Source organism: Camelus dromedarius, chromosome 9 (assembly GCF_036321535.1).
Source record: "Camelus dromedarius isolate mCamDro1 chromosome 9, mCamDro1.pat, whole genome shotgun sequence".
NCBI classification, from domain to species: Eukaryota; Metazoa; Chordata; class Mammalia; order Artiodactyla; family Camelidae; genus Camelus; species Camelus dromedarius.
In genome coordinates, this window is record NC_087444.1 from 71,615,097 (window position 1) to 71,638,785 (window position 23,689).

Below are 23,689 nucleotides of genomic sequence, written 5' to 3' on the forward strand. Positions count from 1 at the left end.
ATACCTCCCTCTTGTGTGCCCGGGCTCTAGGCTAGTGGAGAAGAGATGGCAGGAGATCAAACTAGGTCCCTTCTCTCAGTACAGACTTGGGTTTGAATCCCAGCTCTGCCATTGGCTTGGTCTCAGTTTCCCCACTCACTCCCCAATTCACTTATTCCATATTCCCCCAAAGCCTCCTCTGTTCCCAGCTCTGTGCGAGGCAGTGCTGGTGACACAGCGGTGACGAGTGATAACGATAGCCCCCCTCCGCCCTCCCGGAGCTCACAGCGCATTGGGAGAGACAGACCCGTTCCCAAACAGTGACGACCCAGAGTGGGCAGGGCGGGGACAGGAGACCCCAAAGGGCCAGGGGGTGAGTGGGGTAGGGGACACCTAAGCCACCCCGAGGGTCAGGAAAAACTTCCTAGAGAAAGGGACATCTGAGTAGAGTCCTGGCTGATGAGTTAGTATTAGTCATTTCCTGAAAGGATAGTATCACACTGTTCTAACTTGCAATTCTCTGATTACTAAGAAGAGAGAACATCATTTTTGTGAGTTTATTGGTCTTAAATATTTTGTTTTCCGTGAGTTGCTTGCTCATATCCTTTGCCCACTTTTTTCAAATCCTAGCGGTTTATTAGACTATTTTTGAATGCCCATTTTTAAAATGGGGTTGTACGCCTTTTTATTACTATTAATTTGTAGTACTTTACAGATTCCAATTCTAATGGTTAGTTACATATATTTCAAATGTTTCCTCCTCTTTTGCATTTCTATTTTAACTTTATTTGTTTATTTATTTTTGTCACGCAGAAGTTCTTAGTGTTTATTCACACCTGTATTATCAATCTACTCTAACCTGACTTTTGCTTTTGGTGTGTTTAAGAGGCTTGTAATACCCCAAGGTCATAAATATACTCTATCATTCCTTTTAATATTTTCCTAGTTTTGACTTTGCTTCTGTCTTTAATCCATATGAGGCTTATTTTTGAAAATGTACTAAGGTGGGCATTTATGATGGGTGTAGCCAATTGTCCTGATGCCATTTACTTTAAAAGTCTGTCCTTTCCCTAGTTTTCATATTCCACCTTTATCATATGCCAAATTCCCATATCTAGAAAGGTCTGTTTCTGACATTTCTATTATGTTTCATTCATCTCTTTATCTGTTCCTTGCCTCTGTTCCAGACGGTTTAATTATTTTACTTAGATATGTTTTGATATCACATGAGGCAAGTCCCCCACCTCTGTTCAGTTTCAAATCTGTCTTTACCATTCTTGTACATTTTCTCTTCAAGATGGATTTTAGAAGCTGTTTTTCTATTTCCACGAAAACTCCTATTGGGATTGAGATTGGAATTGCTTTGAATTGATAGATTAATTACAAGAAGATTGACATCTTTTTCGAATCCATGAATACACTGTCTCTATTTCTCCATTGACTTTGGCTTTTGTTAGAAACCTACTGTAAAAAGATTTTTTTTTTCTAATTAACTAATTTTTTTTAAGTTGAGGTACTGGGGATTGAAACCAGGACCTCATGCATGCTAAGCATGCACTCTACCACTGAGCTATACCCTCCCCACTAATTAATTTTTATTTATATAATTGGTTCATGGTATTAGTTTCCCAGGACTGCTGTAACAAAGTACCAAAAACTGGGTGGCTTAAACCACAGAAATTTATTGTCTCACAGTTCTGGGGAATAAGCAAGTCCAAAATCAAGATGTTGGCAGGGTGATGCTCCCTCTGAATGCACTAAGGAAGGATCTGTTTCAGAACTCTCTCCTAGCTTCTGGTAGCCTCAGGCCTTCCTTTGCTTATAGATGGCCAGCTTCTCCCTGTGTGTCTGTCTTCCCTCTGTGCATGTCTGTCTCTGGGTCCAAATTTCCCCATTTCAAAAAGACGCCAGTAAAACTGGATTAGTGGCCTCATTTAAACTTATCTTTGTAAAGACCTTATTTCCAAATAAAGTCACATTCTGAAAAACAGGAGTTAAGACCTCAACATATCATTTTTTGTGGGGACACAATTCAACTCATAACAATTTTCTGTTACTCTTTATAACTTTCTTCCTTCTGAATTCATTTTTACTTCTTGCTAGAGTACATTCTCTTCTAACTCTTTCAGAGAACATTCTGGATAGGAACTCTTTGAGTCTTGTTCATCTGAAAATGTTTTTATTTGATCTTCACAATCGGAAGCTCAAATTCTGGGTGCCTACTTCTTTTTCTGGCAAAGTTAGAAGATACTGGTCCTCCGTCTCCCCAACGACGTCTGGGTGGCTGATGAAAAGTCTCCCATCTCCCTGATTCTCCTTCCTTCATAAGCAGCCTCATCACTGGGTGTAATTTTTCCCCAGGATCACTTACTAGCAGTGTGACCTTATGCCAGCAATTCAGTATCTCCATGTGTGTCAGTTTGCTCATCTCTAAAATGGGGATAACGGTTGTTAGGAGAATGAAATAAGTTCTATGCAAAGTGCCTACGTCTGTACTTGGCATGCAGTAGGTGCAGGATTCAAGTTTGTCATACAAATAAAACAGCCCTTGAACAAGTCCTCAGCAAGCAGGGGCTGAAACTGTTTTGATCACTGCTGCATCATCCTGCCCCAAACCAGAAGGCACTACTGAACCATGTGTTATATGAATGAACAAAAGAAATAGTGGAGTCCTACCACAATGGACTTCACCACTTGGTGCCTCAGTTTCCCAGTGTAACTGCTGAGGTTGTGAGAATTTAATAAGACCACAGAGATCAGTCTTGAGATGGATGGTTTATTTATTCCTTGAATAACTACATGTTGAGCACCTGTGGCAGGCACTGTGCACACAGATGCCAATAAATCAGACCAGGTCCCTGCCCTGCAAGCTGATGGTCTCATGGGGCGGGGAGGGGGGGGGGGGGGCCACGACAGACATAAAAACGAAACAAGAGCATTTCAGTCATATGTGCTCTGAAGATGATATATAGGGGAAGGAGCCACACAGTCACAGGAAGAGGGGCTCTAGAAATAATAGAAATGTTACACCATCAACTTGATAACCATCAAAATAAATTGAGCACTTACCATGAGCTAAGTCCTCACAATAACCCTTCCCTTAGGTGTCAATAGCTCATTTGACATATGAATGAACCGAATCCCCAGATACAGAGAGAAGAACCATGAAGATGTGTCTCTGAATCCAAGGGCAGACGGTGTTTCTAGAAGGAAGCCAGCCCAGGCTGGCTTGAGGAATGGGAATAACCAACCAAACCTGCAACTCGTGTTTTTTTCCGCTAGGGGGCGACGGCGCCCCACAAGAGGATTTGGGGTGTAGGGGCGCCGGGAACTGCTCTGCCAGAGCCATCCCCAAGGCAAGACGCCCCAAGAAGGCGGGCCCTTTGCTTCTCCCAACCCGTTTCTCTGTCGCCGAAGTGCGGCAAAGGCCCCGCTGAGTGCGTTCGTGTAACTCTGAGCCTGAGGAAGTTGCCCTCGATTCTACATTATTATCTCCAAGTTTGATTCCTACACTCAATTCCAAAACTGAATTTTCAGATCCCGGATTCGAATCTTCCTAGCTCCTAGAGCAGCCAGTTCGAATCTAACAGCTGTCCTCAACTCTGATTCCTCGTCCATCTTCCAAACGCTCCAAATTCAAATTCCAGCCGCAACCGAAGTTCACCGGAGTCCGGACCCTGCTCCACTCCCAAACCTTCACCTAATCACAACTTCGAGATTCCTCTGCGCCTCCAAAGAATTGGGGTGGGGATGGAGAATATGGGGAACCCCACCCCTAATTACGCCCGAGGAATTTCGGGTGGGGGCCAGATTGCCGCCAGACCGAAGATTCTGGAAGTAGGGGTGCGGCCGAGGGGCGCAGTGACCCGGCCGGCGTCCCCACCCGCCTCTAAACTTAGCCGCGGTGACGCGCGGCCCGGCGATCGCGGCGGGGCCGGGGACGCAGGGGGGGCCCCAGCAGAGGGGGGGCGGCTCCGCTCGGCGAGCCTCTATTTATAGCGCCCGGAGCCCGAAATAGCGGAGCTGAACGGCCGGGATGACGCGGGAGCCGCCGGGGGCTGACTCACCGGCCCCGAACGGCGGCCCCCGGAGAGGGGCAGTGGAAGCGCCTGGCCCCGACCCCGCGCCATCCCAGGCACCTCTTCTGCTGGGACGTCCCAAGTTTGATGGATATACAGCAAAAAGGGAGAATCTGCAACATGAGAAACTGGGGTTAGATCAGAGGTAGGACTTTCCCCAGAAGAACTCAGAATCAAGAAAATAACTTTATATAAGACGGAGGGGCTGGGAAGGAGGGAGATGAACCAGATCTACACACTTACTTCTCACTACAGCAGGACTGAGGTGCGTTGGGCACAGAGAAATGGACACAATAATCTGGTCAACCATCAGGGCACAGCTGTCCCCCTCTCCGTTTGCCGTGGCTCCTTGCATGCTGTTGCCACTCCCTAGAATGCCTTTCCCTGCGTCCTCAGTCTTAATAACTCATGATCCTCGGGGACCTGGTGCTAAGGGCACTCCCTCATAAATGAAAACTCTGTGACCTGCTGGACTGGGACTCCTATGAGGGCAGGGCCAAGCCTTTCTCAGTCATCACCAGGTCACCAGCACTCCAGGCCTCTGGAGAAATTAATGGCAGGAATAAAAAAGTGTTGGTAATAAAATAAACTGACGTTTCCCAAACTCTAATAGCAAACGTTTATTGTATGCAACATGCCAAGGGTGATTTGGAGAGTTACCACCTATGTATCTCACCACAACCCTCGGAGGGAGGTAGTTTTAATTATTTTCTTCATCACCACCCCCATGTTAGAGATGAAGAAACTGAGGCTCAGAGAATGTCTGAGCTCATTTTGCTCATAGTCAGAGCTGTCTCTTGAACCAGAGGTTCAGTTTGCAGGTTACTGTGATTCTCAAAGTGTAGTCCACAGAAACCTGGGTGGATCCCAAGCACTCTTTCAAGAGGTCCCCGATGTCAAAATGATTATCACAATAAAATTAAGACACTTACCTGCCTTTTGCACTTTCTCTCTCCTGAGTGTACATTTCAGCCTGCACAATACCATGATGACTGAGCATAGAAGCAGATGTGAAGACCCACTTGTCTTCTGTTGAGCTAGACATTAAAGTGATTTGCAAAACAATGCCCCTCTTCTCACTAAATTATTTTTATTTTAGCAAATATGGTTGTTTTAAATTAAAAGGATATGATTTATGTTAACCTGAAATTGGTTCTTTAAATTATATTAAAATGAATTCATAAATATTGCATAAATTTCTCAGTTTTGATTACTTTTTTTCTGGGGGGAGGTGATTATTTAATTATTTTTAATGGAGATACTAGAAATTGAACCCAGGACCTCATGCATGCTAAGCATGCGCTCTACCACTTCAGTTATACCCTCCCCCCGCCCAGTTTTAATTTCTTAAACAGTAAATATGGATAAATATAATTCACATCAACAAAAACGCTCTGGAGTCCTCAATAATTTTTAAGAGTATAGGGGGCTCGAAGACCAAAAAGTTTAAGAATCACTGAACTAATAATCATATACACCTGGTAAGTGTTATACTAAGGACAAGAATGCGGAACATCCTTTACCTGGGAGTGGGAAATGGGAGGGTAGGAGAGGTTTATCCATCAAAGGAACATTTAAGAGGAGACCTAAGGATGACTGGGAGTCTGCTAGATTAAAGAAGAGAGAGCTTTCGAGGCAGTGGGAACAGCTTGTGCAAAGGCCCTGTGGTAATAAGTTGCTAGGCCTATGTAGCTGGAACACAGGGTGTGAGGGAGAGAATGTCAAGATTGAAGGCTAGATAATCAAATGATCAGATCATGTAAGGCCTTGAAAGCCATGGTAAGTATTTTGGATTTTATTCTGAGTGGAGAAAGGATGGTAGTGGAGCCAAGGATGGAAGCAGGAAGCCCAGTGCAAAAGTGACCACAGTTGTCCAGGGTAGATCAGATGGTAGCTTGGTCTAGGGTGATGGGGAGTCAGGAGGGTCTGAGGGCTGTAACATGAACCAAAAGAGCAGAGTGGGGTTAAGAATTCCGACTGAGCCCCTTAGGGTTGGAGAAAACTTTGAGACATCCCAGTGGGAATGTCAAAGAGGCAGGGGAGAACTCTGGGCTCAACTTGGAAATCTGTGGAACTAACATAGTGCTGTAGGTCAATTTTAAAAAATTGAAACCTGAGAGTCACCAGCGTACATGCAGATGATATTTTTCTTAACTCCTTATCTTATTTCTTTTATAATTTCTAGCTGATGAGTATTATTAAATACTACTGGTTGACCTTCTAACAGGCAATCTGGACAAATTCTGTTTAAAATAGTTTGTGGATTCTCTTAGCTTTTCTTTAAAACGATCCAAATGGCAATTTTACATCTTACCTTCCCATCTTTACATATCGTTTAATTTTTCTTGTCTTATAGCATTTGCAAAGACTTTCAGGACTATCAAATGGCAAAGTTGATCAATTCTCATATACTCTACATCACAGCCTACTAAGATGATTTGTTATCCCTATTTTATAGCAGGAGAAACTGAAGCACAGAGAGGTTAGTCTCTTGACTGAGGCCACACAGAATGCAAGCAAACAAACCAGGAATCCAACAAAAAAGCTTGTGTTCTCAACCACTACCTCAAAAGAAAACTCAAGAGGCATTCCATATTTTTTAACGGGCAAAAGACACTGCAAGTTTTCACAGTGACCTATGGATCTTGGATGAGTTTCTGGGGACCTGGGTTCTAATCCTGGCTCTGCCTTCTTTCTGAGCCTCAGTTTCCTCCTGTGAGACAGCATCTGAAAGCCACAGAAACCCTGTCTTCCAGGTGGAAGGAGACAGGCTCCTGAACAGACTGTATTCGCTTCCTGTGGCTCCCTGAAAAACTACCACAAGCTTGATGGCTTAAAACAACAGAAATTTGTTCTCTCATGGTTCTGGAGGCCGGAAATCCTAAATCAAGGTATCAGCAGGGCCACACTGCTTCTGAAGGTCCTAGGGGAAGATCTTTCCTTGCCTCTTCCAGCTTCTGGTGGCCCCAGGCATCCTGGGCTTCTGGCCCCATCACTCCAATCTCTGCCTCCGTCTTCACATGACCAACTTCTCTGCTATCTGTGTCCAATCTCCCTCTGCCTTTCTCTTTTAAGGACACTCGCCATTGGGTTTAGGACCCACCTGGGTAATCCAGGATGATATCATCTCAAGATCCTAAACTTAAATGCATCTGCAGAGACCGTTTTTCCAACTAAGTTCCCATTCACAGGTCTCAGGTGGACTTAAATGGATGCAAGAGGGGTGCACCATTCAACCCACTACACAGATCAAAACAGAAAAGAGAACAGGAAAATCTGTGGCAGAGTTTAGATCGGGAGGTGTCCAAAGCTTTGTGAGTGCCCATGCCCGTTCCAGCATGGAATGGTTTTTTTTTCTTGATTTTTCAAGCAATTTTTAACGAGATAGTTTACATTCTTTTATAGTACTAAGTCTACCTAATCTGGCATGGATTTTACAGTCATGACTCACCTCCTTTTGGACCCATCAACATTCTGAATGTTGAAGCTCTTACCCTTGAGAACCCAGAATGGTCTGTGTATCTTACACGTGGTGGTTAGAAGTTGTGTGTGTCCCCATGTTCTGAACATCTTCCACAACCAGGATGGGAAGTCTTTAAGGGTTTTTTTTTTCTTCAACTGTTAATGTGGAGTTGAGAGATCTCTTTCACAAAATTCCATATAATAATAAAAGCCAACACCTATACAGCACTTAATATGCGCCAAATCCTGTTCTAAGTGTTTAATATCAGTTCATTCATTTAATCTCCACAAAACCCTTCTGAGGTCTTGTCGGTGACTCCCCTTTTATAGAGGAATAAACTGAGGTGTAGACAGATTGAGTTGCAGTTTGGAAGCTCCAGATTTGTCATTTGAGGCCCACAGTCTGGCTTCAGCATCCAGGTCCTTTATTTACTTATTTATTTAATGGAGGTACTGGGGATTGAACCCAGGACCTGGTGCATGCTAAGCATGTGCTCTACCATTGATCTCCACCCTCCCCACACTGTCCACAGCATCCAGGTTCTTGACTTTAAGCCACGCTGTCCCCTGGAGGCACACCATCACATGTGAAGCCTGAACATGTGGCTCACATCATATTTCTCATGGACAGCACTGGTCCGCGGTATTTGCTGTCTCTCCATCTGGGAGGACGTCGGATGCTGGGGCACCATTTGTTCTGGGGCTACTGAACTTCAGAATTCCTTGTGGTTTTCTGGAACAATCCATGTGAGAAGCACATTCAAGCAGAATGACCGATGCTCATGCCAAAAATGTGGCTTAAAGGATACTCTGAAATCCCTGCCTCCATCAGGTTGATAAAGTTTATCTGAGACTTAACCAAGAGAGATCACAGGGCCACATAGAACTTTGTGGCCACTTGGTATATGGAGTATATTTTTATTCACAATATGTGCCTCTATTGGGAGTGTTACAAAATAAAAACTTACAAACTGAGATACTCAGCATAAATGGATGGGATCCAGACTGTATGAGATCATGAGTTCAAATCCTGACTTTGTCCCCTCCCTGGCTGGGATTCCTTTTCTGTGAGTCCCAGTTCTTCATCCAGAAACCAGAAGTGTTTGTTCCTGTGCCCTGAGGGTGCTGGGAGGACCCGGTGAGATCGTGCGTGCAAAAGGCCCTGCACACCGCCAGCCAGAGAATGAGCTACAGCAGCAACCAGGTTTCTTGAGAGGAGGGGGCCGGGCTTAGCTCAGAGGGAATCACGCTAGGTTTCTCAATGGAGGGGATGGCTGTGTTAGACCAAAGCACGGAGAAATATTCACTAGGTGGAGAAGGATGGGAAAGGTATTCAGGCAGAGGGAACAGAATGCTCCAGTCCAGAGGCAGGCCGGAGCATGATGCATTTGAAGAAAGGTCAGCTGTCCGAGTATTGTTTGAGGGCAGGGTGAATGTCCGTTGGGGAAAGCGGTGAGGAGGGGGCAAGAGGTGGGACTGAAGAAGGCAGCAGGCCACAGAAGGCCTTGTAGGTCACAGGACTAGAACACTGGGGAGCCATAGCAGGCTCCGAGCAGGGGAAAGACCTGCAGGAGCAGGTTTGTGGTTTAGCAAGATCCTTCTAGATAGGAAGGGACAGGAAACCAGGGAAGGGTTCAGGGAAGGACAAAGTGGGGGAAAGGGACCAAGGAGGCAGCTGGACCAGAGTAGGGAGGAGGAGGAAGGAGAACACATAAAACCTTTCAAAGATAGAATGGAGATGAGTGATGGGTAGTGGGAGGTGAGGGGAGGAAGGCACCAGGATGAGGCTAAGAACTCTGGTCCATGAGACAGGGTCAGTGTGGGACCAAGCCTGAGCTGGGGACCTGGGAACAGGACGCACAGGTGTGGGAAGAAGCTGTTGAGGTCAAGGTGAAATTCAGTAGGACATCCGGCGGGGGGGATGCAAGAGGCTTCTAGACACATGGATCTAGAGTGTGGGAGGGATGGTAAGCAGAGGCTGGGAGGCTGGTAGAGCTCAGACAGAGAGTGATCCTGAGAGTGGGAGAAAGTGGAGGGTGAAGCAGGGTAAACTCACCATCAGCCAGTAATGACGGTAGAAAGTGGTCCTGCCCAGGACAGCGGCCTCGGTGTCAGGTTCTCATCCCTGTCTATGCCTGGGGACATGAACATGAGCAGACCCAGAGCCCCTACAAGAGTGCTTGTCCAGTTGTGGGGAGAGGGCAGGGGGCCCAGATGTATACAAGCAGTCCATGCCTTCACGGGGGCAGTGTGTAATGAATGGGGCTTCGGGGGGGGTGTACAGTGATTCATTCGCAAGGACTGGGGGCAGTGGAAAGTGTCAGGATCAGTTCCTGGTGGCAGAGGAGGTGGAGAGAGAAAGTGAATCAACTGGGAGCCTCTCAGTTTCAAACGCAAACTGGTTTAGGGAAATATCTTGGCTCACACTTTTTTCTTTCTTTCTTTTATAATTAATTAATTATTTATTTATACTTTTTGGCTCATATTTTTAAAAGATCAAGGAGTAATAACAGCTTCAGTCACAGCTTGATCCAGGAGCTAAAATAATGATGTGAAGTCACTGTCCCACATCTGGGTTTCACATTTCTCTGATTTTTTTCCCTCAGCAAGACCTTTCAGGTGGCAAAGATGGCCCCAGCAGCTCTAGGCTCACATCCCAGCCTTTCAGCCACCCTAGAGCAAAGAAAGGTCTCCTGCCCAATGGTTCCATCCCTTGTTGGCCCAACTGGGTCACATGCTCACCTCTCAACCAATCACTGTAGTCAAAGGACAGACCAATTAGAATGCTCTGATTAGCTGGGCCTGGGGCATGTGCCCTTCCCCAGAAAGGGAGGATGGGGTAAGCCCCAAGACAACCAGGTGAACTGAATGGGGGAAGGGGTGGTTTCCCAACGAACAAGCAGAAGGCTGCCAAAGCTGTAGATGTCCATGTGGCTGGGAGAAAAGGGAGATAGGAAAATAGATTTTCTCATCTGTTAATGGGGTATGGGGATAATTACCTCACTTCCGAGAGTTAGGGTGAGGATTTCATGAATTAATGCAGGTGAGGCATTTAGTAGACTGCTCAGCAAAGAGTAGGCACAGGACAAAAGGTAGCTATTATTTAAAAACTAGTAATCACCTGCTACTGATGATGATGAATGGTATCTATATGCCAGGAGGTAATGAGCTCCCAGGCTCAGGAGGACACCAAACTGGAGCTCAACAGTTACGCAGTCAAAGCTCATGCAGTCTACATTCTACAAGCTCAGTCTCCAACTGGTTCTTCTCCAGGCTTCTGTCTCCAGATCTATGTAACAGGATGAGAGGACTGCATGAGACCAGAAGGTCGTTTTAGATGCCCCTTCTCATCATTCAAGCTGCACTTAATGTCACACATGAGGCCCTTGATAAATACTTGTTGAATGACTAGATAAATACTACTTAGAAAAGCAAAAAGTGCCTAGTTTTCTGATAGGTGGTGAGTTCTCCACTAAGGGAGGTGTTTAAGCTTAAACTGAACGAGAGTACCTTACAATTCATGATGCAACACCCCCAACCCAGTTCCTCTCACGGCCTCAGTTTCGTCATTTATAAAAAAGGTGTGTGGCGGGGCGGCGTGGGGGGGCGACTCCTGGACCAGTCCCTGCCTGAGATCCCCGCGGGGGCCACCAGGGGGCGCGGCGCCCCTGCCCAAAAGTAGGCCTTCAGCCGCTTGCTCCCCGGTGGATGCGTCCCGACGGTCCTGGAATATTCTGAGCGCCGCTGGCCGTCAGGCGCGCAGGAACCCAAGAGGCTTGTGCAGATTGGGCGGGGGATGTCCGGAGCCCGCGCTCCTCACCGTGCAGAGGGGCGGGCGGGAAGGAGGTGACTCAGGCGCGCGCCCCCGGCGCCCAGTTCTCGCGAGGGAGCGCGCACAGCCTCGGGAATCCGCGCGGTACCGCGTCCATTTTTACCCGAGCGCCGCTAAAAATAGTCCCCGCGCTCTGAGCAGAGCCCGAAATAGCGGCCCCCAGATAAGGCAGAACGACTCAGCGCTTCCGGGGAGCGGAAGGGGAGGCAGCGGCGGGCAGGGGGATGGGGCTGGGCTCAGCTGGGCCTCACCGCGCTATCCTGGCCGGACGAGCGACCCCCGCCGTCCCCGCACGGCCCCAACTGTGACCCCAGCCCGCATCCCCCAACCTGTTACCAGCCTCGAATCAGCACCTTTTATCCCCTCCATCCCCCAAATTCCCTGTCTCCTCCACCCTATCCTCAGCTTTCCCTTCATCCTTCATCCCCTTCCCCCTTCCCTATTCTAATCTTCATTCTTAGCCCAGCCGTACCGCCTCTCCATGTCCTCAGCTAGTATTCATCCCCATCCCTCAACCTACCCATCCCGAAGCCCTGTCCCTGTTCTCCCTCCCCATTCGCAGCACCAATCTTGTGTCTTTCCGAATCTCCGCGCCCCCCTCCTTCATTTCAGTCCTCAGCTCCACCTCTATGGAGGGGGGGGGAGGTCACAGGAAGTCACACCAGCCCAGCAAGCAGAGGGGTGAGGCGGTGTGGGGAGAGGCTCCGACTTGGTTAATTGCTGTAGTGGATGGGGCCGGCTTAGTAGTGGGTCTCGACCATTTTCAGGGGCTCATCCTGTTTCCAGGGTCAGGGATTCAGGCTGGTGCCAGGGTTGGGGCTCAGGCTGGGGACAGATGCAGGTCTGCCAAGGTTGAGGTCTCTGTGTCAGCAGTCAGGGCTCAGCCTGGCACCCACTGTTTTGTTCACCAAACCCAAGTCTACTATGATTCTTTCCTCTCTATCCAGTCAGTGATTGGGCACAATGGCTCCAGGCAGTGGGACCAACTAGAACCCTGCTCCCTCTGGGCCTCTGTCTCCCCTTGGCACCTGGACCCTCTAAGGTAGCTTCCCATTCTGATATCTCTGACCCTTCAGTGCCTACTCCAAGAATCAGCCTCAAAGATCTTATACCACGTTTTCCTGAGGTTCAAAGTCTGCATCTTTCTAGTCCCTGAAATATCACAGGAGTGCAGCCCCAGGGAGCAGAAGGTAGTAGACAGATGTTGCTTTAGTGAAAATTCAGGCAGAGCTGTTTGGCTGTGGATGGAAGGCAGCCTCAAGTGATGGTGGTAACATCCCTGTCCCTAATGGACAACAAGCTTTAGCCATGTGTCCAGTTGTTATGTTGTCTGGATGGGGCTCAGCCACCAGGCAGAGGGAGCAAGCTGGAAGATCCTTTAGGATAAGAAAAATCATGGAGTTAGATCAAGGAATTAGGAGACTGGAAAAGTCAGAAAGGACCAGATAGAACTGGGCCCCATGGGCCATAGTGAGGAACCTGAACTATTTCCATCAAGGGCACTGAGGAGCCATGGCAGGTTCTGAGCAGGGGAGGGACAGAGGCAGATTTGTGCTTTAGTAAGAACTTTCTGACTGCTTCCTGGAGGTAGATTGAGGAAGGGAGGGGGAGAGGAGGGGCCTGGACCTAGGGAGGAGAGGGAGGAGGGGAAAAAGGAGAGAGCAGATTTGAGAGACAGTGAGGAGGCAAGAAGGACCAGACCTGGTGGCTAAGAGGTTGTGAGGGGAAGGAGGCACTCAAGATGAGGCCCAGGTCTCCACCTAGGGGCAGGGTGGATGGTGGGGTCATTCCTGATATAAGGCCCAAGAGGAGGATGAACAGGTGTGGGTAGAGGATGCCCAGATAAGTTGCAAAGTCAGTCCAGAGGTGGTAATTTTTTAATAATTTTTAAAAGATTTTTTCAAAATTTGGTGAACATGTATTGGCAAATACAAAAAAGTATACCTTGACAAAGTAAATTTCCCTCCTCCCTCTGATCCCCACTTCTGTTAACTACCTGTGTACCTTGGCCAGTAGGATTCATTGAGCATTCAGGATGTCCCCAGCCTGTGCTAAGCCCATCACAGAAGTGGTCTTGCTCAAATCACTCACCACCTAGATGTGTGGGCCGGGCACCATTGCTATACCCATTTTAGAGAAGTGAAAACTGAGGCTTGGAGAGGGGCAGGGAAGTGCCTTTTCAAGAGCCTGGCTTTGAAGGATTTTCAAAATTGAAGGCATGGGGGCAGGTGAGGTCAGAAAGGGAAAAGTCCAAAGGGCCAGGATCTAGAGCCCAGGGAACTGGAGGTGGGTGGCAGGGAGTTCATGGAGGCTGCCTGGAGGAGGAGTGAAGGAAGCTAGGAAGGTACCTTCCAGAGCCTTCTGATGAAGGGTTTGGATGGAAGTAAGTCACTCCCTTTGGTGGGGGGCTGAGGTACCTCTGGCAGCAGGGCAGTGCCCCCTCCTCAGGCCCCATAAGTGTATTCATAGGAGACCAAGGCCGCTTGATGACATCTCTGAGACACGGTGATGGCACAGCCGGCTGTTATGACGTCTGAGTGATTCGCCAACTGCCTAATAGGACCAGCATCTCTAGTCATGCCCTGTGGGGGGGATGAGGCTAGGAGGAAGTGACAGGCCATGAGGGTGGGGGCGACAGGGATGCAGTCATTCAGAGACCAGGGACTCACAAGCTGAGAGATGTGTTCTGTCCTCTGCCCTAGGGAAGAGTCTCCCAGAGGTTGGGTGAGGGGATCCATGATTTGGGGCTCTAATTTCAGTGAGGTTTGGGTGGGGTGGAGTCAGTCTGGGCTCAGAATCAGGTCAGCCCAGGGGCTGCTGAGATCAGAGGCTTCTGTTTTGTTTGCTGCTTTGTCCCCATCACCTGAGACGGTAACTGGCACACAGTAGGGTCCCAATACATCTTTGCTGAATGACTGAATCAAACGAAAAGGGTCAGCACTCTCTGGGACTCAGTTTACCTTTTTGCTAGCAGCCGTGGCCATCCGGCTGTCTCATCAGATGGCGTTGCAAGGGATACCCTTCCCCACCCAGGGTCTCAGATCTTAGCCCTCGGCTTTCCATTTGGGGTCGGGGTGGGTAAGAAAATGAGTTCGCGCCTCTGGTGGACTCCGCCTACGTGTGATGTCACAAGCCGCTCGGGATACCGACCCATGTCCCTCCCTTGGGATGGGGCGTGGAGAGGAACCCGGGAGTCCTAACTTCCGCCCCTCCCCCGGGCCGGCAGTGTTACATAACCCCGACGTCGCGTCCACAGGGATGTCGCCGGACGTCCTGGCCAGGCTGGGGACAATGGGCGGGGAGAGGCTCTCCCGCCAGGAGCCTGGAAGTGGCAATGGCACCCCCTCCTCTGATTCACCCCTGTTTCCGGCCGGGTTTAGCCTCCTCTTCCTCCTCAGGGATCCTTATCTCCCCCAAACTCTCTACCCTCACTTCTTGTACCCCCTAAATTTCAGCTCTACCCTCGAGCCTGCAGATATATCTGTCTTCTACACCCTGCCTTCCCCAAACTCCCTGCCCTCACACCAGTCCCTTGTGATTTCCGAATCCCCTGAAAGTCCAGTTTCCCACGCCTTTCACTCACCCGTCTTGGGGCCCCTTTCCCTGCTCCCTCAAACTACCCCCTACCTTCCTACCCAGCCCCTGCCCTCCCAATCTCCTCCCTTGTCCCCCCACCCAAGATTCTCCCACCGTCTATCTTTCCCAGACCCCTCCCCACCTCCTTCAGAGTGACCTCTAATAACTTTCTCGTCCTTAATCGCAGTCCCCTCTGTCTCCCAGAAACTGCCCCAACAGCCCTACTTTATCCCCCCAAATCGGATCCCCCATTCCCTCCTGGCTCCAGACAGCCGCCAGATCCCCCTGGCCTCTCCCGGGTCCCAGGCCCCGGGCCGCCCGCGCCCCTCCCCGGCCGGCTCCCACGCCCGGCGCGGGTTCCCAGGCCGCCCCCCCGCGGTGGCCCAGAGACCCAGTTTGCGGCGGCAAAACATTGGTCTCCGGGCAACAGGCCCCGCCCGCCCCAGGGCGGCCCGCTGCGAGCCCGGCTGCGCCGGGGCGAGACTGCGCGAGGACGCGGGGCGGGCGCACCGGGCAGCGGCCCCGGCCTCCGGAGGCCTGCGTGGAGCAGAGATCCGGGGAGACAGCAATCGGGGAAGTAGAGATTCAGGGCCCCGGAGCCAGAAACGCGGAGCAATTCGTGGAGGCTGAAGCCACAGGGAGTTGGCTGGGGCGCAGTGATAAAGAGAGACCGCGAGGCAAGGCAAACAAGGACCAGGCCCCGAAATAAACATGAGGGTAGTGAGGCTAAACACAGACAACTCGTGGGTTCGTAGGGACGCCCCTGAAGGCAGGATAATCTACCTCAGATCGTCAGGGCCTTTGCGCTTCTGTCACAGGGACTTCCCTCTCTGACTCTCGGTTTCTGTATCTGTAAAATGCGTAGCACATACGGCTGTTGTGACAATAGGGCTATTGTGAGGATTCACTGAATTTACCGACCTAGAGCTTCTGGCACAATCCTGGCACACCCCATCCGTCATTCATTCAACAGATATTTAACTAGAGTTCCTTAACCTGTCAGGCACTGTGGTAAGTGCTGGATATTCAATGGTGAACAAGACAAAGATCCCTGTCCTCCTGGGAGCTTACACTTTGGAAGTGGGGAGGGAGGTGATGGGCAATATATAAGCACAAATAAACAAATTATATAGCACTTTGGAAAGTAGTAAGTGCCAGGGAGTTGGAGAGGGAAGGGAGAGTTGGGGTTGCCCTTTTAAATAGGGCGGTCAGAAGAGGCCTACATGAGAAGGTGATGCTTGAGCAAAGATCTGATGATGGTGAGGGAGAAACCATGCAGATATCTGGGCCAAGAACATCCCAGGTGCAGGGAGCAGCAAGTGCAAAGGCCTAGGGGCAGTAGAGATCAGATTCTGGAGGTGTTTGAACATAGAACTGCAGAATTTGCTGACAGGTACATTCACCGCAAGCCTTCAGTAGATGGTAGCCATCACGATGGCACACCATTATGTTTGGGGGGTGCTCACAACATCCCCATAGAAGTCCCTGTCATCCGTATTTTACAGGTGAAGAAACTGAGGTCCCAAGAGGTCACTCAACTTGCCGAAGGACTCACAGCTCAGTCTGGCTCCAAGGACGGTACCTCTCTATTAGGTTGGCTACCCCCAAGTCCAAGACACCCTCAGGGTCTGGAGCTATACCCAAACTGATCCATATGGGCCCCAGGAACCCTGGAGCTGTATCCTCATCAGCCGCACCCAATGGGCGTAGAAAGTGGTGGCCTGATGGAGAATGCTACCTGACTGGTGTTCAGATCGTCAATCACCCATGCTGGCCCAGGACACTGGCTTAAAGGCAGGCAGGTACATGTAAAGAGGATCCACCCAGAACCTCCCAGCCCTGCACCTGCTTCCCACAGTCAATCCCAACACCGGACCCGGCACACCCCAGTGCTGCCTGCAGCAACCTGTTTAACACAGTCACACACTGGCACGCAGATAGCAATGTGGCCCTCCACCACGGAGGTGCATTTTCAGGAGGTGTGCAGGAAATGCAGTTTCTGTCTCTATCTCTTCGTGTTTCCATGTCTCTCCATCTCTGTATCTTTTTGTCTCTGTTTCCTCTGTGTCTTGTTATCTTTGTCACTCTCTGTCCCTATCCTGACCCCAAGCTCTGTCTCCCTGACTCCTTCACACTCAGGATCCTCTGCCTGCCATGGAAATCACTCTTGTCCCTAGCAGTGTCTCTGCAGAACCTCACCTATCATGTGACATCAGAACCTGGCACCGCGACATGTGTGTGGAGGCCTCAGGTCAGCAGCACAGAATCACTCAGGCAAGATCTCACATGTCAGAATCTATGCCACCTCTTTCTCTGAGATTCTGATGCACAGCTTTTGGGTGTGGGACCGGGGCAATTCATTTTATAAATCTCCCCAGGTGATGGGGACCCCTGTCACATCTAATTTTGCAAAAGGTAAGGGCAGAGGCCCAGTGAGCAGAGGAACCATCCCAACATCCCACAGCAGACATTGTTGAGGGACTTGGTGTTGTCTAGAATCTGTGTAATCCTTTTGGGAACAAGTTTGGGAGTTAAAGTTAATAATAAAATAAAAGAGAGGTACAAAGACACAGAGAGAGACCCAGAAGTGTAGAGAGATTCAGAGAAAGGTGAGTGGGAGGGAGGCAGAGGAACAGAGAAAGAGTGTGACAGAAATGCACAGAGATGGTGCAACGGAGACGGAGAGGGTTAGAAAGATGTGGAGTAAAACTGGAGACACATTAAGAGTCAGAAACTGAGAGAGACAGCCATTTAGAGGGACAGACCCCCAAGAGGGGCACATTTTCAATGAGACAGTGTACACGTGGCCCACATTTTATAGGCTCTACTTCCTAGAAGCAGCCAGTGTCAGTTTGGCAACTGCAGGCTTACCAAGCCAGGTCCCCTCCCCAGGCCCCATATGTAGGATGCACGTTAAACACGTTTATATAACCTGCCCTCTGTGCAGAATCTAGGAGCTTTACATAACATAGCCCCGTGAGTCATGCTGCAGACATGGGGCACTGACCTGACACGCCCAACAAGAAGGGACCCTTCACCTGGGACCGTTACCTGGAAGTGACTCTGTGAGCTGTGAGAGATCACAGGTTTCACTGAGGAAAAAGCAGAGGGTCAGAGGGGGCAAGACACTTGCTCTAGGGTCAGACAGGGGGCCCAGCATGACAAGGATTCCCACCACATCTGCTGGGTTTCATAGCATTTTCACCCTGAGACACCAAGAAAGACAATGACTGCCAATGCCCTGGGATGTATTCCTTTACAGAGTGGAGGAAATAATAATAAAAACATCAGTAATAATACAACAGCCCTCGTGTATTGAGCACACTGTGCTGCTGTAAGTACTTTACAAACACTGTCTCATTTATCCCAAAACCCAGTGGGTGGGGACAGAACCCAGTTATCAACTAACATAATTAGACCTGTTAAGTATGGAGCACTCACTATGTGCTAAGTGTTTAACAGGATTCCATACAGTCACAATTCTGGAGGTGGGTGATGTTATCACTCCCATTTCAGGAAGGAAAGAGGCTCAGAAAAAGGAAGTCACAGGTCAAGGTCACAGAGTGGGTATTTGAATCTGGGTCTCTCTATCGGTTTATCTCTGTCACCCACTCCCCCATGGACATACGTGCCCACAAGTGGGCTCATTCACATGTGCAATCAATCTAACATCTAACACTAACATCTCAAATACTTTCAAGTATCAACAGCTCTTGCCTCGTATTCTTGCTTTACTCCAGAAGGGCCTCCAGTCCCCTAAACCTCCCCGATGCCTGGGGAGCGACCCTCTCCTCTCCCTGCAGCGCATCAGTCCCGCAGCGGTAGGAGCCGGATCCTGTAAGGTGTTCCTGCCCCTTTAAGAGAAAGAACAGTCGGCCGGCGTTGCCCGGCAGCGCCACGGCAGTTGCCAAGCAACGTCAACAAACGACTCAGCCGCCGTCTCCGCGCGCCACCCGCCCCCCCGCCCGCGCAGACGCGGTGACGCGACGGGCTGTGGAACGCCGTCGCCTAGCAACGTAAAGGCTGTTTGTCCCAGGCCTGGCCGCGCGGCCGCACAGGGCGCAACCAGGACCGGCCCGGGCGGACAGACGGGCCGACCGGGAGCCGGGGTGGGGGGGAGGCGCTGCGGTGATGGGAGCGGGGGAGAACCGGGTCCCCAAATTGCCGGTTTCCCTTTAGACAGCCGCCGTCTGCTTGTCACGCGCTCCTTCTGTCTGACCTGGGACCGCCTCCGCTGGGTATCTGTCCGTCTGCGCCCCCTCCTCCCCGGCATGTCTGTCTGTCCAGCGTCTCCCGCGCCGCAGCTGTCTCATACTCCCCCAAACAATAACAACTAAAATAGATTCAAGCACACTCCTCTGGTGTGCTGCTTTTGCCTTAGACTCCCGTGTGCACTGTTGCTTTTGGGGTCCCAACCAGCGGAGACAGACGCATGGTGAACAACCTGTGTGCACACATATATACACTCGAGCCACAGCCCGAGAGCTCCCTCCCGTTCCTTTCCCCAAGCCCCTTGGGTTCTCTTGCCTGTCTTTCTTGAGCCTCTTTCAGCCCGAGGTCCTTCCACCCTGTGTCCGTCTGGGAAACTGTCCACAGCTGGGAGGTTTTAATCACTCATCCCCAACACACACCCGCAACACCCCCCATCCAGTAGCTTCATGTGACCAGGGCTGGGGCGAATCTCCAAGCAGAGAGAAGAAACTGGGTGTGTGACAGTGTGAATGGATGTGACTGTAGGTGAGTGATTCTATCGGTGACAATGTGTATGTACATCGGGGATTTCCTGTGTGAGAGCATGCTCACGATGGCTTCCTTCATATGTGGGAGCAACTGTCGGTCTGAGGGAGTGGTTTCCTCAGTTTGCATTTGTGTAGCTGGATGTATGGGTATTTGAACCCCGCTGACTGTGTGTCTGTTTGTGTGTACTTGTGAGTATATGTGGTCATATGTGAAACAGTAAGTGTGTAAGTACCTATGGATGTGTACAGTTTTGCCTCTAGCTTGCATTTCTGGTTGTGTGTGTGTTATGTGTGTCACTCTGGATCTCTGTGTATGGTCATCTGTATGTAACTCTGCAGGCAACTGTGTTTGTCAGCAGATTGTCTCTCATGGTTCTTTCTGCAGTGTTTATCACAATTTTTAATTATACACTTGTTTGTTTGTTTATGGTCTGTCTCCCCCACTGGACTTCGTGGCCCACGAGGGTAGGTCCCAAGGCTGTTGTGGTCATTGCTGGGTTCCCAGCACTGCCCTGCACACAGTAGGTACTCAGTAATTATTCATTGAGTAAATGAATCAGTGACTCATGAGTGTCCGTGTCAAGTGCACATGTCTGTGTAACTGTGTGAATGGTTCTATGCCTCTGGGTGGCATTCTCCTATGTGTGCCTTCCAGTTTTTTGGGTCTCTTTTCCTACATACGTCTGGCTATGTAGCTCTAATTTTCCGCACCCACCACACAGTGTGACATGTAGCAGAGCTTCAGTCAATATTTGTGGACTTGAACTGTATTAGCATTAGGACCTCTATGTACCTTAGTTTTATCATCTGTCTAATGGGTACAAATAATAATGATATCCACTCAGGGGACTGTGGTGGGTAGTAAATAAGTTCATACAGAGAACTCTTAGAAAGTGCATGGCACAGAATAAACTTTTACAAAACACTACTTTGGACTGTCAGCAGTACTGTTACCTCCTCTTTGTGTGTCCCTGTATGCATGTGTCCAGAATCTGAATCACAGACTCAGGCAATAGCTGTGTGATTCTGAGCTAGTGGGTCCCACAATACTTCTGAGTGTCAGTTTCCTTCCTACAAAATGAGCATGATAACAGGCCTAATACAGGGATGGCTGTGATCAAATGAAGCCGAGTCTGTAAGTCTTGACCCTGGTGTAAGTTCCCAGGGAGCGCTCAGTGTCTGCAAGGCCCAATCACGATCATGACTGTGAAGCTCAGGAAAGGCAGTGGCGGGGTGGAGTTTGGGGGTGGGGAGATTAAAGGTTCAAATCATTCTGTGGGACTGAGAATGAGGAAAGTTGAAGAGGGACAAAAAAGCACCTGCTGCAGCAGGTTGGCTGAAGGTCAGGGTCCTGGAAGGACATCCTCCAAGGGACTGTTTGGAGGTTTACAATGAAAAGAAGCTGGAACTGTTAGGAGGGCTGTTGGAGGAACAGAAATCAGCCTGAGTCTTGCAGGCTGGTGGAATTTGGGGAGGGGTAACAACAGCAATAATAATATTGTACAGTGTTCAGGCTCTGATAGGGGGTGGGTGAGGAATTTCTGTCTTGTCCTCAGCTCTGTCCCCAGTGCCTAGAGAGCCTGACACAGGCGAGGTGCTGAGAAAATGTGTCTGAATGGCTGACTGGATGAATAAATGAATGAATGAACTTCATCCCACTTATGGATCTCCAGGGAAGGTGGGGAGGGCCAGGTGGGCTGCCAGGGCTGGCCTGGGGCCTTAGCCTCTGGGACCTGCCTCATGCCTGTCCCCTGGGCCATTGTTCCCACAGCTCAGGGCTGCGGAGGGCGTGGAGGGGGCCGGGAAGGGAGCGTCAGGCTGCCGGCCGCCTGCCCGCCCTGGATAGGTGCCCGGAGTGTCTGCAGGAGGGAGAGGGTAGCTCAGGCGCCTGAGTCACCTCGGAGAAACCCCGGCTGGCCGGCCGCATACCTGGCCGCTGACATCACGGGCCAGGGCACCCCCCAGCGGCCCAGACAAGCTGACTGAATCACAGGCGGAATTCAGCCACCCTGGGTGCGGGCACGTGGCCCGCTGTGACCCCCCCCCCACCCTACGACACCCCCGCGTGGCTGTCTGGCTGCGGGGGCCGGCAGGCCACATTCGGGTCAGTGAGGGGGCAGGGAGCCTGAGTCAGGGACAGGGCAGCTCCAGCCAGAGACCACCCAGCCGCAGGCGTCCTCAAGGTGCAGAAAGGGAAGTATGTGAGGGTGAGAGCCGGTGGGGAGGCCCCTGGGCAGTGAAGAGGAAGCCTGTGTGGGTGTGACTGGGAGGCTGTGGGCTGCGGCCAGCAGCTGGATGACCTGCGGGGGTGGAAATGGGGTCTGGGTGTTTGCGCAGAGAACAATGGAATCACCATGCCGTGAGCTCACGCACGCACACACCCCAGCTCAGCGAGCCCCTGCCTCCACTCACCCTAGGACCAGGGAGCCTCACCACCTCGGTTGGCACCGGCCCTCACTCCACGCAAACCTGCAGGTAGGGCAAGTTCCCTAAGCACTCTGGGCCTCAGTTTCCTTATCTGTTGAGTGGGGATAATAATAATTATTGCCGTGACAGCTTACACTTACAGGGAACATGCTTTCTGCCAGGTACTGTTCTAGGCATTTTACATATACATTTGTTTACTTTTCAAAACAACGGTAAGAGGGAGGTGCTGTTAGTATCCCCACTTCACAGATGAGGAAATTGAGGCCCAGAGAAGTTAAGTTACTTGCCCAGCATCACACAGCTTATAGTGTTATTGGAGGAATTAAACAAGAAAATTAGTTTTCTCAAATGACTGACAGCTATATTATTAATACTACTCATTATGTTCATTCAAAGTCCAGCCAGAAAGGTCTTCAAAACTGTCATCCTCACCACCTTGGTCTGGTCCTTCCTTTTAGCTTCCCACAGTCTCTCCTACTTCCTCTTCTTTGGTCTTGCATGTCTACTGTGGGGAGAGAGTGCTTTCGGGGATTCTTTCCAGTAGTTGGCCACACCCACCTCCACCAGGAAGTCCTCCAGGTTTGCTCAGACCTCACTGAGCACTCCTGCCACCCAATGCCTAGGGGGCTTATAGCCAGTGACACACCATCACACTGTGGATTTGGATTAGGGGTGGCTAGGAGGTTGGCCCCCACAGTGAGTCCACAACACCCCTGGACCAGGGCCTGAGATAAACCAGCATCAGAGAGTGGCCTCTGCGTGCTGTGTCTGCATATGTGAAATTGTGCGTGAGTGTGTGTGTGTGTGTAGTTGTGAGAGTGCATGGGAAAGATCATAGACAGTGACAGGAGCTAGGTGTGTGATCAGTGTATCTGTGTGCCTTGTTCTGTAGGTTTTTATGCAACTCTGACCAAGTCTGTGGAGCATCTCTGTGCCTGTATGACTGTGGGGGGACCACCACACTAACATAGATAGCCAAGAGATTCCGTGATCCCACAGCTCTGGGGGTCCTCACAGTGGCAGATGGGGGTGTCTGGCTCTGCCAGTTTGTATGTGTGGATTTGTGTATCTGTGCAGACAGACAAAGGAATGTGCCTGTAGGCATCTGTGTAGTTTGGTGTGTGCACACCCATGATGTGCATGCATGACAGTGTGCGTTTAGCTCTGCATGTGATTGCATGTTTACTTAGTTAACTGTGTGTCTGTGCAGACAAGGGTCAGAGATGTGTGAGTGTACACCTGTGTTGCCCACCTGTGCATCTGTATTTCTGTCTCCATGGTTTGGATTCTATAAACCAAGCCTTCTTCTTCCCACCCCTGACAAACGTGTCTACCCTACCCCTGGGAGGACCCAGAGTCATCAGCTCAACTCACTTCCTCCCTGGGAACAGGCAGGAGGGACAGGCCGGAGGACTGTTTATGAACACCTGGAGTCAGGCCCCAACACCCATGGACAGCCTTGCTGCCTGTCAACTGGTCTATAACATCTTTCCCCTTCAAACAACGAGATGGCAAAGGAACAGAAGCCCAGATATGTTCCTGCACCAGGAAGTCTGTCAGAGTTTATGAATGAATCAATGAGTGAATGGTGAAGA